This window comes from Apium graveolens, chromosome 5, assembly GCF_009905375.1.
Source record: "Apium graveolens cultivar Ventura chromosome 5, ASM990537v1, whole genome shotgun sequence".
Taxonomy (NCBI): Eukaryota; Viridiplantae; Streptophyta; class Magnoliopsida; order Apiales; family Apiaceae; genus Apium; species Apium graveolens.
The window spans coordinates 159597200-159613440 of record NC_133651.1 but is presented as its reverse complement, the minus strand read 5'-3'; positions in this window follow the sequence as shown (position 1 = coordinate 159613440).

Genomic DNA, 16241 nt, shown 5'->3' with positions numbered 1-16241 from the left:
AGGGCTTTTGGGCCTTTTTTATTCCATCAGACCTGATCTGGTCCATCAGGCTTAACCTTTCTGGTCTGAGTATCATATATCTTTTTATTGGGCCTAGCAGCCCACAGTTTGTACAATTAATGCAGTATTTAATTATACAATCATAATTTATTTATCCCTATCATTTGCCCCCCAACTTTTGGGAAACATTGATTAGGTTTCCCAGAAGTTAAGTTTATTTGTTCCCTTACAGGGTTTCGTTTTTCTGTAAAGTGTGGAGCGACCTACACATTTACAATGAATTTTTCCTTTTATTCAGGAATTATCTTAATTTCCAGGAATTTTTCCCTTATTTCCGGGATTTTTCCCTTATTTTCTGGATTTTTCCCTAATTTTCTGGGATTTTTCCCTAATTTTCTAGAATTTTTCCCTAATTTTCTGGGATTTTCCCTAATTTTCTGGGATTTTTCCCTAATTTTCTGGGATTTTCCCTAATTTTCTGGGATTTTTCCCTAATTTTCTGGGATTTTCCCTAATTTTCTGGGATTTTTCCTTATTTTCTGGAATTTTCCCTATTTTCTGGATTCTTCAAATTTCCAGCCCTTTTTTCGACCAGGATCCTAGTCGAAATTTCGACCTGGATCCTAGTCGAAAATAGGGGCCAGCCTTGTCATCCTGGTCGAAGGAATTCGACTAGGATCCACGACCTGGAATTCGACCAGGATCCTAGTCGAAATTTCGACCTGGATCTAGGACCTGGAATTCGACCAGGATCCTAGTCGAAAATTCGACCTGGATCTAGGTCGAAAATTCCACCTTTTTTTTTTAGCTTCTTGTCATGAGCCTATCGACTAGGATTTCGACTAGGATTCTAGTCGATATTTCGACCTGAATCCTGTTCGAAAATTCCTTGATTTTCTTGTTTCCTGGTCGAAGGATTTCGACTAGGATTCAGGACCTGGAATTCGACCAGGATCCTAGTCGAACTTCGACCTGGGTTTTTAATCCCCATTTTTTGAAAGATGCTTGGTTTATTCGACCTCATTCCTGGTCGAAGCTTCGACCTCAATTCAGTCCCGTTATTCCAGCTATTTTCGGGTGTCTGCTCGAAAGATTTCGGGCAGGATTCACGACCTGGAATTCGACCTGGATTCTGGTCTTTTTTACCCGTTATTTTCGGGTGTCTGCTCGAAAGATTTCGGGCAGGATTCACGACCTGGAATTTGACCTGGATTCTGGTCTTTTTTACACGTTATTTTCGGGTGTCTGCTCGAAAGATTTCGGGCAGGATTCACGACCTGGATTTCGACTAGGATTCTGGTCTTTTTTACCCGTTATTTTCGGGTGTCTGCTCGAAAGATTTCGGGCAGGATTCACGACCTGGATTTCGACCTGGTTCCTGGTCTTTCACTAGCCTTCTTTATTTAGCTTTAATTTAGGGTATTGTATTTTCCAAATCCTAATTGGATTTGGGCCTGGCCTTTTTGTTGGGCCCTATAAAATTTTACTGAGCTTCTATTATTGGGCTTTTCAAATCTCATTGGGCCTCTTTTATTGGGCCTTTTCAAATCTTATTGGGCCTCTTTATTGGGCTTTGTCAAATATTGCTGGGCTTAACACACCCTGTTTAGAATGCCCTAGAATTCCTAGGTATATTCTGGAATGTTCTTTTTTCTGGGCCTCTTCTTATGGGCCTTTGTTCTTAATGGGCTTTTCATCCCTTCAACTTCTTTTTCCTCCTATATAAAGGAATGAGGAAAGGCTATTACTCCCCACTTTCTCATTTCTTAGTTTTCTTCTTTATCCTCCTGCTAAGATTCTCAGAGCAATAACAGCAAGTCGGAGCTCAAAGCCTTTTTCAGGAGTGCTTCTTTAGGTAAGATTCCTCCCTTTGCTTTTCGTTTCTATTTTTCCATTGTGTGCCATTTTAAGATAGCCTATTTATGTGCCTCATACTTTTTTCAGATGGCTGACAAAAGAATGACTCGTTTGGCCAAGATGAACGTGGCTAGAAAGTCCAATGATTTTCCTATTCGATCGAGGTATACTTCCTTAATCGACATGATCAACACTCGAGGGGACGAGTATCCGTCTGATGCACATCTGGACGCGCACGATCATATCAGTGCTTTACGGGATCCCAAGGAGCTGGAAAAGTTGAGCAGCTGCTTCAAAATCAAGGAGCCTTTTAAGCTGGTTCTTGCGGGTCCGGCCGACAGGGCCTGTCAGTGGAAGAAGGACGCGCTATGCGTCTATAGGGATACTCTGAGGGCAGGTATTAGACTCCCTTTTCATCCATTCATTCCTTTGCTACTGGCTGATGTGGGCATCAGCCCTTGCCAACTTCCCCCTAATTCCTGGAGGTTGATTCTGTGCTATCTGTCGCAATGCGCCAAGCACAACGTCCCCACATCTGTTGCTGTCTTCAGGAAGATTTTTCAGTTCAAAAATAGCCCTGATAAAAGTCCGGGTTGGGTTTCTATCAACCAGCGCCCCACTATCCCCCATATCGTGAATGGGAAGTCCATCCCTGACAACAACTTGGGGTGGAAGAAAGATTTTTTGTTTGTTATTTGGGAAGGTGGAGATTGGGGCTCCCTGTTTCGATCATCCTTTGGGCTGGCCGTAGACGGGAGCCCGAATGACATAACTTTGTCTGAGGAGGAGGCTAGAGGTTTCAACCTCCTTACGCAAGACAACGGCACTTCCCATTGTTGGGACCTTATCCGGGAGACCGTCCTGGTAGAACGCGGCCTTTCGCCCGTTAATAAGAAAAGTAAGTTCCCTTTCTTATCTCCTTTATTTCCTGCACTTTTATTTCATTGATTTTCAACTGACTTTGTTTGTTGCAGTGGCTGAGAAGATTGAGGAGGCTACCAAGCCGAAGGACCTGGAGACAACCAGGATGAAGAGGGCCGGGAAGATCTTTAAGGACCCTCGACTGGGTGACCGCTTCCCGGAGTTCCTTCTTCAGGCAACGGAGCCAGATAAGGAAGGCCCCAGCCAAGTTCTGCGCACCAAGCAGAGGCCAGGTGCCTATTTTCAACCTGCTTGGGGGATCCGGGGCAAGGACTCAATTGTGGGCAGCACGGCCATGTCCAAGGAATGGTCTAAGCATTCCATTTCCCCGGTGGATTATCAAGATTTTGTCCTTCAACAAGACTTGGAGGGGAATGAGCTGTTTGGAGCCCAAGCTCTGGCGACGGTACGTACTTTACTTATGCTTTTTACAATTCTCTTTTCTTTCTTTTCTAAACCTTTGATGTTTTCTCTTGCAGGCTAACGCCCATTTTCAAGGGGCAATTCACCAAGCCAAGGCTTGGAAGGTTGGCCTGGAAGATGCCAACAAGAAGTTGGAGGAGGCCAATCAAAAAATTAAGGCCCTTGAAGCTCAATTGGCCTCTTCCACTTCTGACCTGGAGACGGCCCGGGCTGAAAATGTCATCTTGAAGGCGCAGAAGGAAAAAGCCTTTGATGGCTGGATGGACACTCAAGAATTCAAAGACTTGATGGTGCAGCATGACGCCCTTCTTCATCCTGTTAGCTATAAGGAAGGCTGGGACGCTGCTGTGGAGGCCATCCAGGATGAGTTTCCCGAGGTCCTTGAGCAGTCGCCCTTTCCTTGCCCAGTGCGGGTTCCAGAACTTGGAGGTGTTACTGAAAAGCTTGCTGGCATGATCAAGGATGGAGAGGAGGAAGATTCCTCTGAGGAGGAATTCGAGCCCGTCGCTAAGAAGGCCAGGGTGGAAGAATCTCCCAAAGCAGTGCCTCAACAGCCATCATCTCCTGCTGAGGGAACTTCTACAGGGACTTCGGAGGGGACGACCGAGACGTCCGAAGAAACGACTGAAACTTCCGAAGAGACTTCGGATAGTAGTTCTGAGGAATCTCAGCCTTCCAAGGCCTAGCTTTTTGTATATCTTCTTTTTGAACTTTATTTATATCAGAACTTGTTACCCTTCGGGGTTATGTTTTATACGTTGCTTTTCTTGCCTTTTTCTGTTTTAACTTTACAATCTTAATATGCATTTGAACCTTAAACATCCTTGGATTGAAATAATTTCAAGCTCTTTAATATGAAGTCTGGTTTTTCAAAACCTTACACAGCATGGGTTCGACCCTAATCAATAATAACTAGACATTGTAAATTCTACTGGAATATAAAATTCTACGCAAGCAAAGCTTCCAGGTGCTTTTAAACCTATTTGTCACAATGACAAGTGAGAATCGTACTTAGCCTATCTTACACGTAGTAAACCTTCAGGTTTTGTGCATGCCAGGTCCTCGGGACTTCAAAACCATCCATAGTTTCCAGCTTGTAGGTTCCTCTACCCTGAACGCTCTTGACTCTGTACGGCCCTTCCCAATTTGGGGCGAGCTTTCCTTTCTGTCCAACACCAGAAGCCTCTATTTTTCTCAAAACTAGATCACCTTGTTTAAAAAACCTCTCTTTAACCCTTAAGTTGTAGTAGAATGAAGCTTTTTTCTGATATTCTACTATCTTTGCATGTGCTTTATCTCGCACTTCATCGATTAAATCCAGGGCTAACTTCTGCCCTTCTTCATTTTCTTTTTCATCAAAAGCCTGAATCCTTGGAGAGGAATGTGATATCTCCACGGGAACTACTGCTTCTGCCCCATATGCCAACATGAAAGGAGTTGCATCTGTCGTGACTTTACAGGTAGTCCTATAGGCCCATAATATGGGAAGTATCTCATCCACCCAATTATTTCTTGACTTTTCGATCCTCTTCTTTAGTCCATCCAGGATTATCCGATTTGCTACCTCCGCTTGCCCATTGGCTTGCGGGTGAGCCACAGAGGTGAACCGTAATTCAATTTCATTTTCTTCGCAATACTTCTTGAATTCCTCGTTGTTGAATTGTGTTCCATTGTCAGTGACGAGGATACGGGGAATTCCATATCGGCACATAATGTTTTCCCACAGGAATTGTGCAACCTGCTTAGTTGTGATTTTGGCCAAAGGTTTGGCTTCGATCCACTTGGTGAAATAATCAATGGCTACAATCAGAAACTTCCTTTGTGCTGTGGCCATAGGAAAAGGCCCTAGAATATCCATCCCCCACATAGCAAAGGGAATAGGTGAGTTGATAGAGGTTAGCATCTCGGGGGGTTGTCTGGCGACTGGTGCATGCTTCTGACAGTGATCACACTTCTTTACATATTCTTTGGCATCAGCCATCATTTCTGGCCAATAGAAGCCTAAACGGGTTATCTTATGAGCCAAGGCCCTGCCCCCCAAGTGTTGCCCACAAATACCTCCATGCACTTCCTCAAGAGCTAAGCGTGCCTCATCGGGCCTAAGACACCTCAAGTAAGGAACCACGAAAGATCTTTTATATAGAATCCCATCTATCAAAGAGTACCTTAGTGCTCGAACAGTTAACTTCCGTGCCTCAATTGCATCGCTTGGCAACCAACCGGTCTGAATGTGAGCCTTGATGGGATCAATCCATGACGTCCCCAAGCCTACGGGAGCCACAAGCTTAACATCTATGCTTCGTGTCTTCAAAACACGGAAGTACACACTTCCTGAACTTTCTTCAATCTCAGATGGAGCAAACTTTGATAGCGCATCTGCTTTAGCATTTTCTTCCCTTGGAATGTGTTCAACATGGCATTCATTAAATTGGGTCATCACAGCCCTTACTAGGCGAACATACTTAGCCATCGTATCATCCCTTGCCTCAAATTCTCCCTTTACCTGGGATATGATCAACTTCGAGTCTCCACGGACCTTTAAGTTTTTGACTCTAAGTGTCCCAGCTAGACCAAGGCCAGCAATCAGGGCTTCATACTCTGCCTCATTGTTTGTAGTTGGGAAGTCTAGCTTCATGGCATACTCAATTAAAAATCCATCAGGGCTTTGCAAAACCAACCCTGCTCCACTGGAATTTGTTTTTGATGCTCCATCAAAATAGAGAACCCAATATTCTTTCTCCTTGTCCCCATTGTCGACTCCCTTGTCTTGAGGTATGGTATCTTCCTACCCCCCGACTTCTTGGTTGGGTATGGTACATTCCACCACGAAGTCAGCTAGTGCCTGGGCTTTTATGGCCGTACGTGGCTTATACTTGAGATCGAACTCTCCCAACTCTATTGCCCACTTAATCAGTCTCCCACTTGCCTTGGGACTGTGAATGATATTTCTCAGTGGCTGATTTGTTAGCACTTCAATTTGGTGAGCTTGAAAATAAGGACGCAGCTTTCTTGAAGCCATTACCAAGGCTAAAGCGAATTTCTCAATGGCTGAATAATTCAACTCAGCACCATGCAAAATTTTGCTGACATAGTATACGGGTTTCTGGACTTTCAGTTCCTCCTTAACCAACACGGCGCTCAAGGCGCTCTCTGAAACAGCCAAGTACAAGAATAAAACTTCATTCAGAACTGGCTTGGCCAACAACGGGGCCTGGCCCATATACTTCTTTAACTCTTCAAATGCCTTCTGATTTTCCTCACTCCATACAAAGTCTTTGATGTTCTTTAGTGACTTGAAAAATGACATGCACTTGTCTCCTGACTTGGAGATGAATCGTCCTAACGCAGCAACCCTTCCTGTGAGCTTCTGAACATCCTTGACAGTTTTGGGGGGTTCCATGTCCATGATTGCCTTTATTTTATCGGGATTTGCCTCAATTCCCCTCTTCGAGACCATCAATCCCAAGAATTTTCCAGATCCTACTCCGAAAGCACACTTCGTCGGATTCAACATCATCTTGTGGTACCTCAGGACCTCAAAAGCTTCCCTTAAATGGGCTATATGATCAGTCTTTACTAGACTCTTGACTAACATGTCATCAACATAGACTTCCATAGTCTTACCAATAAGATCCTTAAAAATTCTATTCACCAACCTTTGATAGGTGGCTCCTGCATTCTTGAGACCAAACGCCATAACAAGATAACAATAAACACCAAAGTCAGTGATAAATGATACCTTTGGAATGTCATCTTTATGCATTTTGATCTGGTTGTATCCGCTAAACCCATCCATTAAACTCAGCATCTCATGTCCAGCGGTGGCATCAATCAAAGTATCAATTCTAGGCAGCGGAAAACAGTCTTTGGGGCATGCATCATTCAGATCGGTGAAGTCTATACACATCCTCCACTTTCCATTAGCCTTCTTCACCATTACAGGGTTTGCTAACCACTCCGGAAATTGAATCTCCTCAATGAAACCAGCCTCTAAGAGCTTTTCCACTTCCTGCTTTATAGCCTCTTGTCTTTCCGGGGCAAAATTTCTTTTCTTTTATTTCACTGTCTTCCGGCTTGGATCTACGTTTAGCTTGTGAGTAATTAACTCCGGGTCTATGCCTGGCATATCAGCTGCTGACCATGCAAACACATCACTATTTTCTTGCAAAAATTTCACTAACTTCCCTCTAAGGGGCTCCTCTAATGTGGCTCCAATGAAAGTCGTCCTCTCAGGATTCTCGGGGTCTAAAGGAACCGAGACCAATTCTTCTGCTGGCCTTCCTCTATTCTCATCATTTTCTCGAACATCCATATCTTCAATAGGAAGAACCTGCCCCCCGACTCCATCTGCCCTCAAAGAGGCCACATAACAGCTTCTAGCCATTTTTTGATCTCCTCTTTCTTCTCCAATCCCGTTTCGGGTGGGAAACTTCATGACTGAATGGTAGGAAGAGGGGACTGCCTTGAAGGCATGTATCCCTATTCTCCCCATGATAGCATTATAAGTTGAACTAGCCTTTACTACCACGAAATCCAGCATCTGCGTTGCTTGCCTTGGCTCCGTACCTATGGTGGTTGGCAATTTGATTATCCCTTCCACAGGACATTCTACTCCAGCAAATCCATATATTGGCATGTCGGTTGGTGTTAACTGGGAGTCGTTATACCCCATCCTTAGAAAGGTGTCGTGGAGCAAGATATCCACAGAAGCACCATTATCCACAAGGACCCTCTTAACCGGGCTATTTCCTATTATTGGTGTTATGACCAGCGGGTCGTCATGGGGAAACTTCACACCCTCTAGGTCGGAATCATCAAAAGCCAATGTTACTTCTGTCCTGGCCCTCTTCGGGGCTTCTCCAACAATATGCATAACCTCTCTAGTATATGCCTTTCTGGAATTTTTGGACAATCCAGCAACAGCTGGACCTCCAAAGATCGTGTTTATCACAGGCCCTCGAGGTCTCGGCCCTCCATAAATGGTGTTTATAACTGGTCCTGTAGGCTGGGGGTTTCGCCCCTGATCGTCTTGGTCCCTCCTACGATCTTCAAAGTTCTTCCTTCCATTATTATTTTTGTCCCCTCCATCTCCAGTATACTTATTCAATCTTCCTTTTCGAATCAAAAACTCAATTTCATCTTTCAATTGCCTACACTCATCGGTGTCATGGCCAACATCTTTGTGAAACCTACAATACTTGCCCTTATCTAGCTTGGCGGGATCAGCCTTCAAGGGCTTAGGCCAGCGAATATCTCTGTCTTTCTCAATCTCCATCAAAATCTGACTTCTGGGAGCATTCAGCTTAGCGTATTCAGTGAACTTTTGCCCAGGTCCTCCCTTCTTGGGGGTTGAATCAGGGTTTTGTTCGGTTCTAGGATATTTGTCCTTAGCGATATACTCCAAATCAGTTTTTCGTTTCTTGCCTCCAGTGGGCTCATTACTTACTACGGTCTTCCTCATACTTTCTTCAACCTTGATATACTTCCCTGCCCTCTCTTGGAGCTACAACATGCTCTCAGGGGGTCGTTTGGCCAAAGACATCTTGAAAAACTCATCCCTAGTTCCTTGTTGCAGTGCTATCATGGCTACCTTATCATCAAGGTCTGGGACTTTTAAAGCCTCCTTTGTAAAACGATTCAGGTAATCTCTTAAGGATTCCTTAGCTCCCTACACAAGACTCATAAGAGATGCTGAACTTTTCTCATGGACTCTTCCACTGATGAATTGCTTAATAAAAGCCTGACTTAATTCTCTGAATGATCCAATAGAATTTGGGGGTAGGCGACTGTACCATCTTTGAGCCATACCCGACAGGGTTTGAGGGAAGGCCCGACATTTTATAGCATCATTCACGGGTTGCAGCAGCAGTGCATTAGAGAATGTCCTAACATGACTAGCGGGGTCTCCCGTGCCATCATAGGCTTTGATAGTGGGCATCTTGAATTTCCTTGAGATATGGGCATTCATTATCTCTTTTGTGAAGGGTGGAGTTGGATCATCAGGATCTCCAAGGGGAAGGAGATTGCTTGGATCAGTTCTTGGGACAGCAGCCCTTCTTCTTACCGGACCATCCAGGTCTATGATAGGAGGAGGATTTCTCCCCCTAGGAGGCATGTGGGGTCTGGTGGCTTGGTGAGCCTCCAAATCACGCCTCAGCCTTTGGATTTCAGCCTCATGAGCCCTGATCTTTTCCTGCACTTCCTGGGGATTCGCCCCTGGGGTGCTTTGGGGGCGTTGCCTTCCATCGGCCATTGGCTCTTTTCCAGGACGCCTCCTTCTTGGGGCCACTTCATCATCCGAAGATTCGGAGTCTCTCTCAGTGTATGGACCAGAAAATTCCCGATCCTCAGGGATAGGATCCAAACCTCGTATATAGGGGGGCGACCGCCCTCGTGCTTCGCTTCGCCCAGCATATCCGCTTCCTCCAACCTCAGGGTGAAGGGGCATCCCATAAGGGGGTTAGTAGTAACAATAGTTGAATATTCATACCCGACGGGTCGAGAATTCACAGGTATATGTATTTGTTGAACTTGAGGATTCGTACCTTGAATCGGGGGAGTTGTCCCTTGTAGCTGGGGTTGAGTTGCCCCTGTCTGGGCTTCCTCCTGAGTAGATGCATAAGTTGAATGGGGAGGAACCTCCACGGTAGATGAAATCACTTGGGTTGTCTCTAATGGTGTTCCTTCCTCTAGAGCTCCAATTATTCTCCGTGTTCTCGCCATGGTTGTTGTTGTGATTCCCACAGACGGCGCCAAATGTTGTGGATAAAAAACTAAGGTTATTACTTGCTGTATTTAATATTAAGATTCGAGAGCTCAAGGCCTTTAATGGCTGCTCTCGTGTTTCGTGACTCAATCTGCCTTTACGAGATGCCTACGTATCTCTGTGAATTAGAGAATCAAGCCAAAAAACGTAGTTCTGATTGGTGGGGGTGAGACCCCTTATATAGATGTTGGGAGTCCTTGAATTGGACTTGGTATAGGAGACTTGGTAGGCAAGTCTCATAATTAGAATGGACTTTGGAGTCCTAGGTAGTAGGAAACTGATTCCTTATCCTTTTAGGTCCCCTTGAGGCTAATCTCCAAGGATTTATATCCTTATCGGGACTCTTTTCAACATCTGATTTGTCCCTTATTAATTAATTATGAAATTAATTAATAATCAGGGCTTTTGGCCCTTTTTTATTCCATCAGGCCTGATCTGGTCCATCAGGCTTAACCTTTCTGGTCTGAGTATCATATATCTTTTTATTGGGCCTAGCAGCCCACAGTTTGTACAATTAATGCAGTATTTAATTATACAATCATAATTTATTTATCCCTATCATTAAGAGAAAAGCAGTTGTATGCTAAGTTTTCTAAGTGTGAGTTTTGGCTGATGGAAGTACAATTCCTTGGTCACGTAATAAGTAAAGAAGGTATCAAAGTAGACCCGGTAAAGATTGAAGCCGTATCAAAATGGGAGCAACCGAAAACACCAACGGAAATAAGAAGTTTTCTTGGATTAGCAGGATATTATCGAAGGTTTGTGAAAGATTTCTCAAAGATTGCATCCTTACTAACCAAGTTAACCAGGAAGAATGAGAAGTTCATTTGGACGGAAAAGTGTGAAGAGAGTTTCCAGGAGTTAAAACGAAGATTAGTGACGGCTCCAGTGTTAGTATTGCCAGATGAGACGGGAAACTTTGTAATTTATAGTGATGCTTCTCTGAAAGGATTGGGATGTGTGTTAATGCAGCATGACAAAGTGATTGCGTATGCCTCCAGACAACTAAAGCCTCACGAACAAAAATATCCAGTTCATGACCTTGAATTAGCGGCTATAGTATTTGCTTTAAAGTTATGGCGTCACTACTTGTATGGAGAGAAATGTGATATTTACACTGATCATAAGAGCCTGAAGTACATATTCACGCAGAAAGATCTGAACATGAGGCATAGAAGGTGGTTAGAGTTGATTAAGGACTATGATTGTTCGATTAATTATCACCCAAGTAAAGCCAATGTAGTGGCTGATGCCTTAAGTAGGAAGGAAATATTGAATACGGTTAAGATTGCTGAAGAGTTGGCACGAGACTTAGAAAGAATGGAAATTGAAGTTCGAGAATCTAGCGAAAGTCAAGAGCAACTATATGAAATTACTTTTCAACCGGCCTTGATGGAAAAGATAAGAAGATGTCAAGAAGGAGTTATGGAAAAGGAGTTGGATACTTTGACAGGAGAAGAATTGTGTACTCAAAAAGATAGTCAAGGTTTATATAAGTTTTTGTCCAGAGTTTGGATTCCTGATGTAACAGAGTTGAAGAACGAAGTATTGCAGGAAGCACATAACTCTAAGTTTTCTATTCACCCTGGTAGTACCAAGATGTACCAGGATTTGAAGAAAAATTTCTGGTGGCCAGGAATCAAGAAGGATATTGCCAATTGGGTAAGTAAATGTCACGTGTGTCAGATGGTGAAAGCAGAACATCAACGACCGAGTGGATTGTTACAACCTCTGGAGATTCCTCAATGGAAATGGGAAGACATTGCTATGGATTTTGTAGTGGGATTGCCAAAGACGAGAGCGAATCATGATGCTATTTGGGTAATCATTGATAGATTGACTAAGTCGGCGCATTTCCTTCCGATTAATGAGAGGTATTCGTTAGAAAGGCTAGTGAAGTTATAATTGGATGAGATAGTTACCAAACATGGAGTTCCTGTTTCTATAGTGTCAGATCGAGACCCTAGATTTAATTCCAGGTTCTGGACTAAATTCCAAGAGTGCCTAGGAACGAAATTGAATATGAGCACCGCCTATCATCCTCAGACGAATGACCAAAGTGAGAGAACGATTCAGACCATAGAGGATATATTGAGAGTCTGTGTTCTAGATTTTAAGGGTAATTGGGACGAGCACCTACCTCTGATTGAGTTCTCGTATAATAACAGCTACCATGCCAGTATAGGGATGCCACCTTATGAAGCTTTGTATGGGCGAAAGTGTAGATCACCATTGTACTGGGATGAGGTAGGAGAAAAGAAAGTGTTAGGCCCTGAGTTGGTTCACCAAACTAGAGATGTCATAGTGTTGATTCGGAAAAGATTGGAAGCAGCTCAAAATAGACAAAGAAAATACGCAGATTTGCATAGGAAAGACATGGACTTTGAGATAGGAGCTTTGGTGTTACTAAAAGTATCTCCTTGGAAAGGGTTAGTACGATTTGGTTAGAAGGGTAAACTTAGCCCTAGATTTATAGGACCCTTTGAGGTTTTGAAGAGAGTGGGAAAGGTCGCTTATGAGATAGCGTTACCACCGCAATGGCAGCACATTCATAATGTGTTCCACGTATCTATGTTGAAGCCCTATGTCCCTAATTCGAATCAAATTATAGAATATGAACCGACTGAGCTTCAACCAGATTTGTCCTATGTAGAACAACCGGTTCAAATCCTAGACCGTAAGGAACGAGTCCTTAGAAATAAGTCGATTCCTATAGTAAAAGTTTTATGGAGAAATCCTCTAGTAGAAGAGTCTACTTGGGAATTAGAGTCAGACATGCTTGATAAATATCCTCACTTGTTTAGCTGAGTCAGATTCTGGGGACATAATATTTTTTAAGGGGGAAATGATATAACGACTCGTGTATTTTTATTTTTATTTTATACTTGGAAGTGTAATAAAAGTTTAAGTAAATAAATAAAAGGTGTGTATTGATTTTGGCAGCGATTATTGATTATTATTTAATTAATTATGATTTGTTGATATGTGGGATTGGAATTATGTGATTTATTGGTAAGTTATGTGATTTTATTTCGTTTGTAAAAGTGATTTTATTGTAATTTTAATTCCATAAATATTGGGGTTGTCTTAAAAATTGGTTTTCTAATTTTATAATTTCAATAATTATTTTTAGGACTTTATAAAATTGAGAAATCAATATTTTGTTAATTATTCATTTTTTTAAATGAATTTCTGAGTGTGTTAAATGCTAAAATCCATATTTAATTGTGGGAATCTTTAAAAATTATGAAACTTACATTTTATTAAGTTCGTATTATTTTGAGAATTTTAAAATTATTTTGGAAATTTTCGGAAGTCGTTTTACCCGCGCGTTGATTCGTTTATTTGTTAAAAGCGGGTATAAATTGTGTTTTTAAAAATTAGTTTAAAATTTTGAAAGTTATGTTTTTAACTACTTAGGAATATATCGAATCTTTTTGGATTGGTTGGAATCTATTTCAACATGTTATCAATATTACTTGGTTCGTTAAAAGTGTATTATCGGGTTATAAAAGGGGCTCCGGGGATTCAGAATTCTGAATTAATAATAAACCAACACGTATCCCATTTTCACAGGACACGTGTTGGCTGCATTTGTTTTTCTTTGTGCCATTTCAGTCTCTCTCTCAGTCTCAATCTCTCGCTCTCTCTCATCTCTGTCTCTCTCGCACTCCATCTCTCTCAAAATCTCTCTTCTCTCATCTCTCTCGTTATCTCTCTTCACTCTCTCTTTTCGTTTCGTGTTTTCCCCGTGTTTCGGCTGCCCTGTTCTGTCGCCGTTTCTGTTTTTCGGCCATTTTCGGTGAGCCGCCGCTTGAATTCCTTGCTTGGCTGGTTCGATTGTGCTGTCAATTTGTGTATATGCATGTGGTTATATATATGTGTGCCTATGTGAGTAAGTGTGTGTGTTTGTGATGTGCGTGTGTGTTTGTGATTTGTGTGTGTGTTTTGCGCGGTGGCGCGTGTGTTGGTATGGTTGCAGCCATGTGCTGTGGCTGTGTGCGATGCTTCTCTGTGGTTTGGGGTTGCAGTTGGGCCGGACATTTTGGGCCTTACTGCTGGGCCTGTTTTTGCAGTTGGGTTTCTGGTTGTTGGGCCTTGTTGGGCTGTTTGAGTGTTGTTGGTTTGGATTTTGTAGGCTGTTTATGTTCTGTTAGGTTGGATTATTGCAGATTTTTAATTTTTTTAAAATTCCATTATTGCAGGGAATTATTGATTAACATTCGTGATATTAATTTCTCGTGTTGGAAATAAATTTTAAAATAATCAGTATAATTTATTTGGGAACCCGTAATATATCGGGCGCCAATAAATTGTGCCGCCGTTGACGATGAACTTCGGTGAGTCAACGGTGGACGGTGATGACGATGTTCTGAGTCCTAAATTCTATAAATAAATAAAATAAAATAATTATGTAAATTATGTTTGGATTTAAACAACTAATCTTGATTGGTATTGGATTGTACAGAATAATGTTGTGGATTGTTGAGAATTGTTGACGTCAATTATAATCGACGGGTAGTCTTATAAATAAAGAAGTTGCTGCCAAAATTTTCTAAAAAATATATTTGTAATCGTACATAATTATGTTTTACGTGATATTCCTATTTATGTTCGAGAAATATAATTACATGGTTATATGTATAATAATAATACGAGTCGGGTTGTCGGATTTTGGGTTATTCGGATTTGAGGATATCAAGCATGTCGGTATAACTAATTAGGGTATTCTGTAATTGTAGATCCCAGTCGAGTTGTTCCAGGATCAAAGTCAGCGTGAAAGCTATTAGGGTTTATAAAGCGTTGCAAGGCAAGTACCCCTGACCATTCTTTTATGGTTCAGTGTATATGAATAGCTAAATGTTTTATTCTTGTAATGGAACAGAAACGTTTTAAGTTACATATCTCCTGTAGTTATAAAATCACTGTTTTTGAATTTTTTTGGGGAGAAGTAACTTCGAAAGGTACCTGTCTCGAATGAAATGATTTGCGAACTGGATTTTTATATGTGTGCTGGTTAAATAAATGGTTTTGAAATGAGATAGGTATGAGTGTTTTGAAAACTGGATAAAACGGTCAGATATGGGATATATTGGGGCCAGAGTAGGCCTATTGAGGTGGCGTAAGAGGCGAATTCGGTTGCGCGTATTATAAAACCGATTAGTCCAGCAGGTTAGAGACCTAGCTAGTCTCTGAGTTCCGGAACAGGTAAATGGGATGGCAGTTAGAGCCGTCTGGTGTTGATAGCCTGATCAGCTGTCTTCACATATCCGCTATGTATCTGATTGGGATTTGTGAATTATATGAAAGCATGATTGATAGATACAGCGGTTTTTATAAAATGATTAGCATGCTAAAATTGGACTCTGGTATTACGCAGCACACTATAATGTTGTTTTCACAAAGCATGCTAGTTAGTGATATCCGGTTACTTTGATTAGCATTATGAAATATTGATATCATGATTACAGCTCTGTCCCATTATTGTTACATTATTGTTTTAATCTGTTATTCATATTTGGTACTGCTGAGCGATTATGCTCACCCTTGCAAACTGTTATGTATATTTCGTAGATGCCTAGAAGATCAGTCAGACCGATCCGTGTTCCCGCCCCTACTGGACCTGGCTCCTCTGAGGTAGTTTGTATCAGACCACGAGGTCTGAAGAGTTGCTGAATAAAGTTAGTGTGTCTTAGATAGTGAATAAAGAGTTTGTAATAATGAGAATCTGAATTATACTTGAACCTGGATCGGATCTTGGTTTGGGGTCAAGTTAGTATATTTTAATAATATCTCTATTGTTATAATTTTGGGTAATTGTGTTTAGTGACGTCAACTCTTGACCCCGGGGTTGAGGCCATCATACTTATATTATGAGGTATTAAATCAATGGTGGTTAGGATAAGTATCTGAGACTTTGATGCAGATGATTCTCGTTCCTTCAAGGATATAAGAGCATAATTTCCATATTTTTCATTGTCATCTTCATCATATGTGTCATCCCAACTCTTTCCCTTAGCATTATAAGCTTTTCCTTGTTGCTTCTTCAAAAGTGCTTCATAATTATCCTCAAGCTTCAAGTATGCCTTATCTTTATTCACCATTTTTGGCTTTCTGCATTCTGTGGCAAAGTGGCCAAGCTCATCACAGCTATGGTGCACCTAATCTTAGATCTTTCCAAAACTCCTAATTTATAGCCACCTTTGCCATCTACACTTGTCCGAGTTTTTCCCTTCCAGTTGTTGTTGTAGGATGTTTGACCTTTACCTTTGAA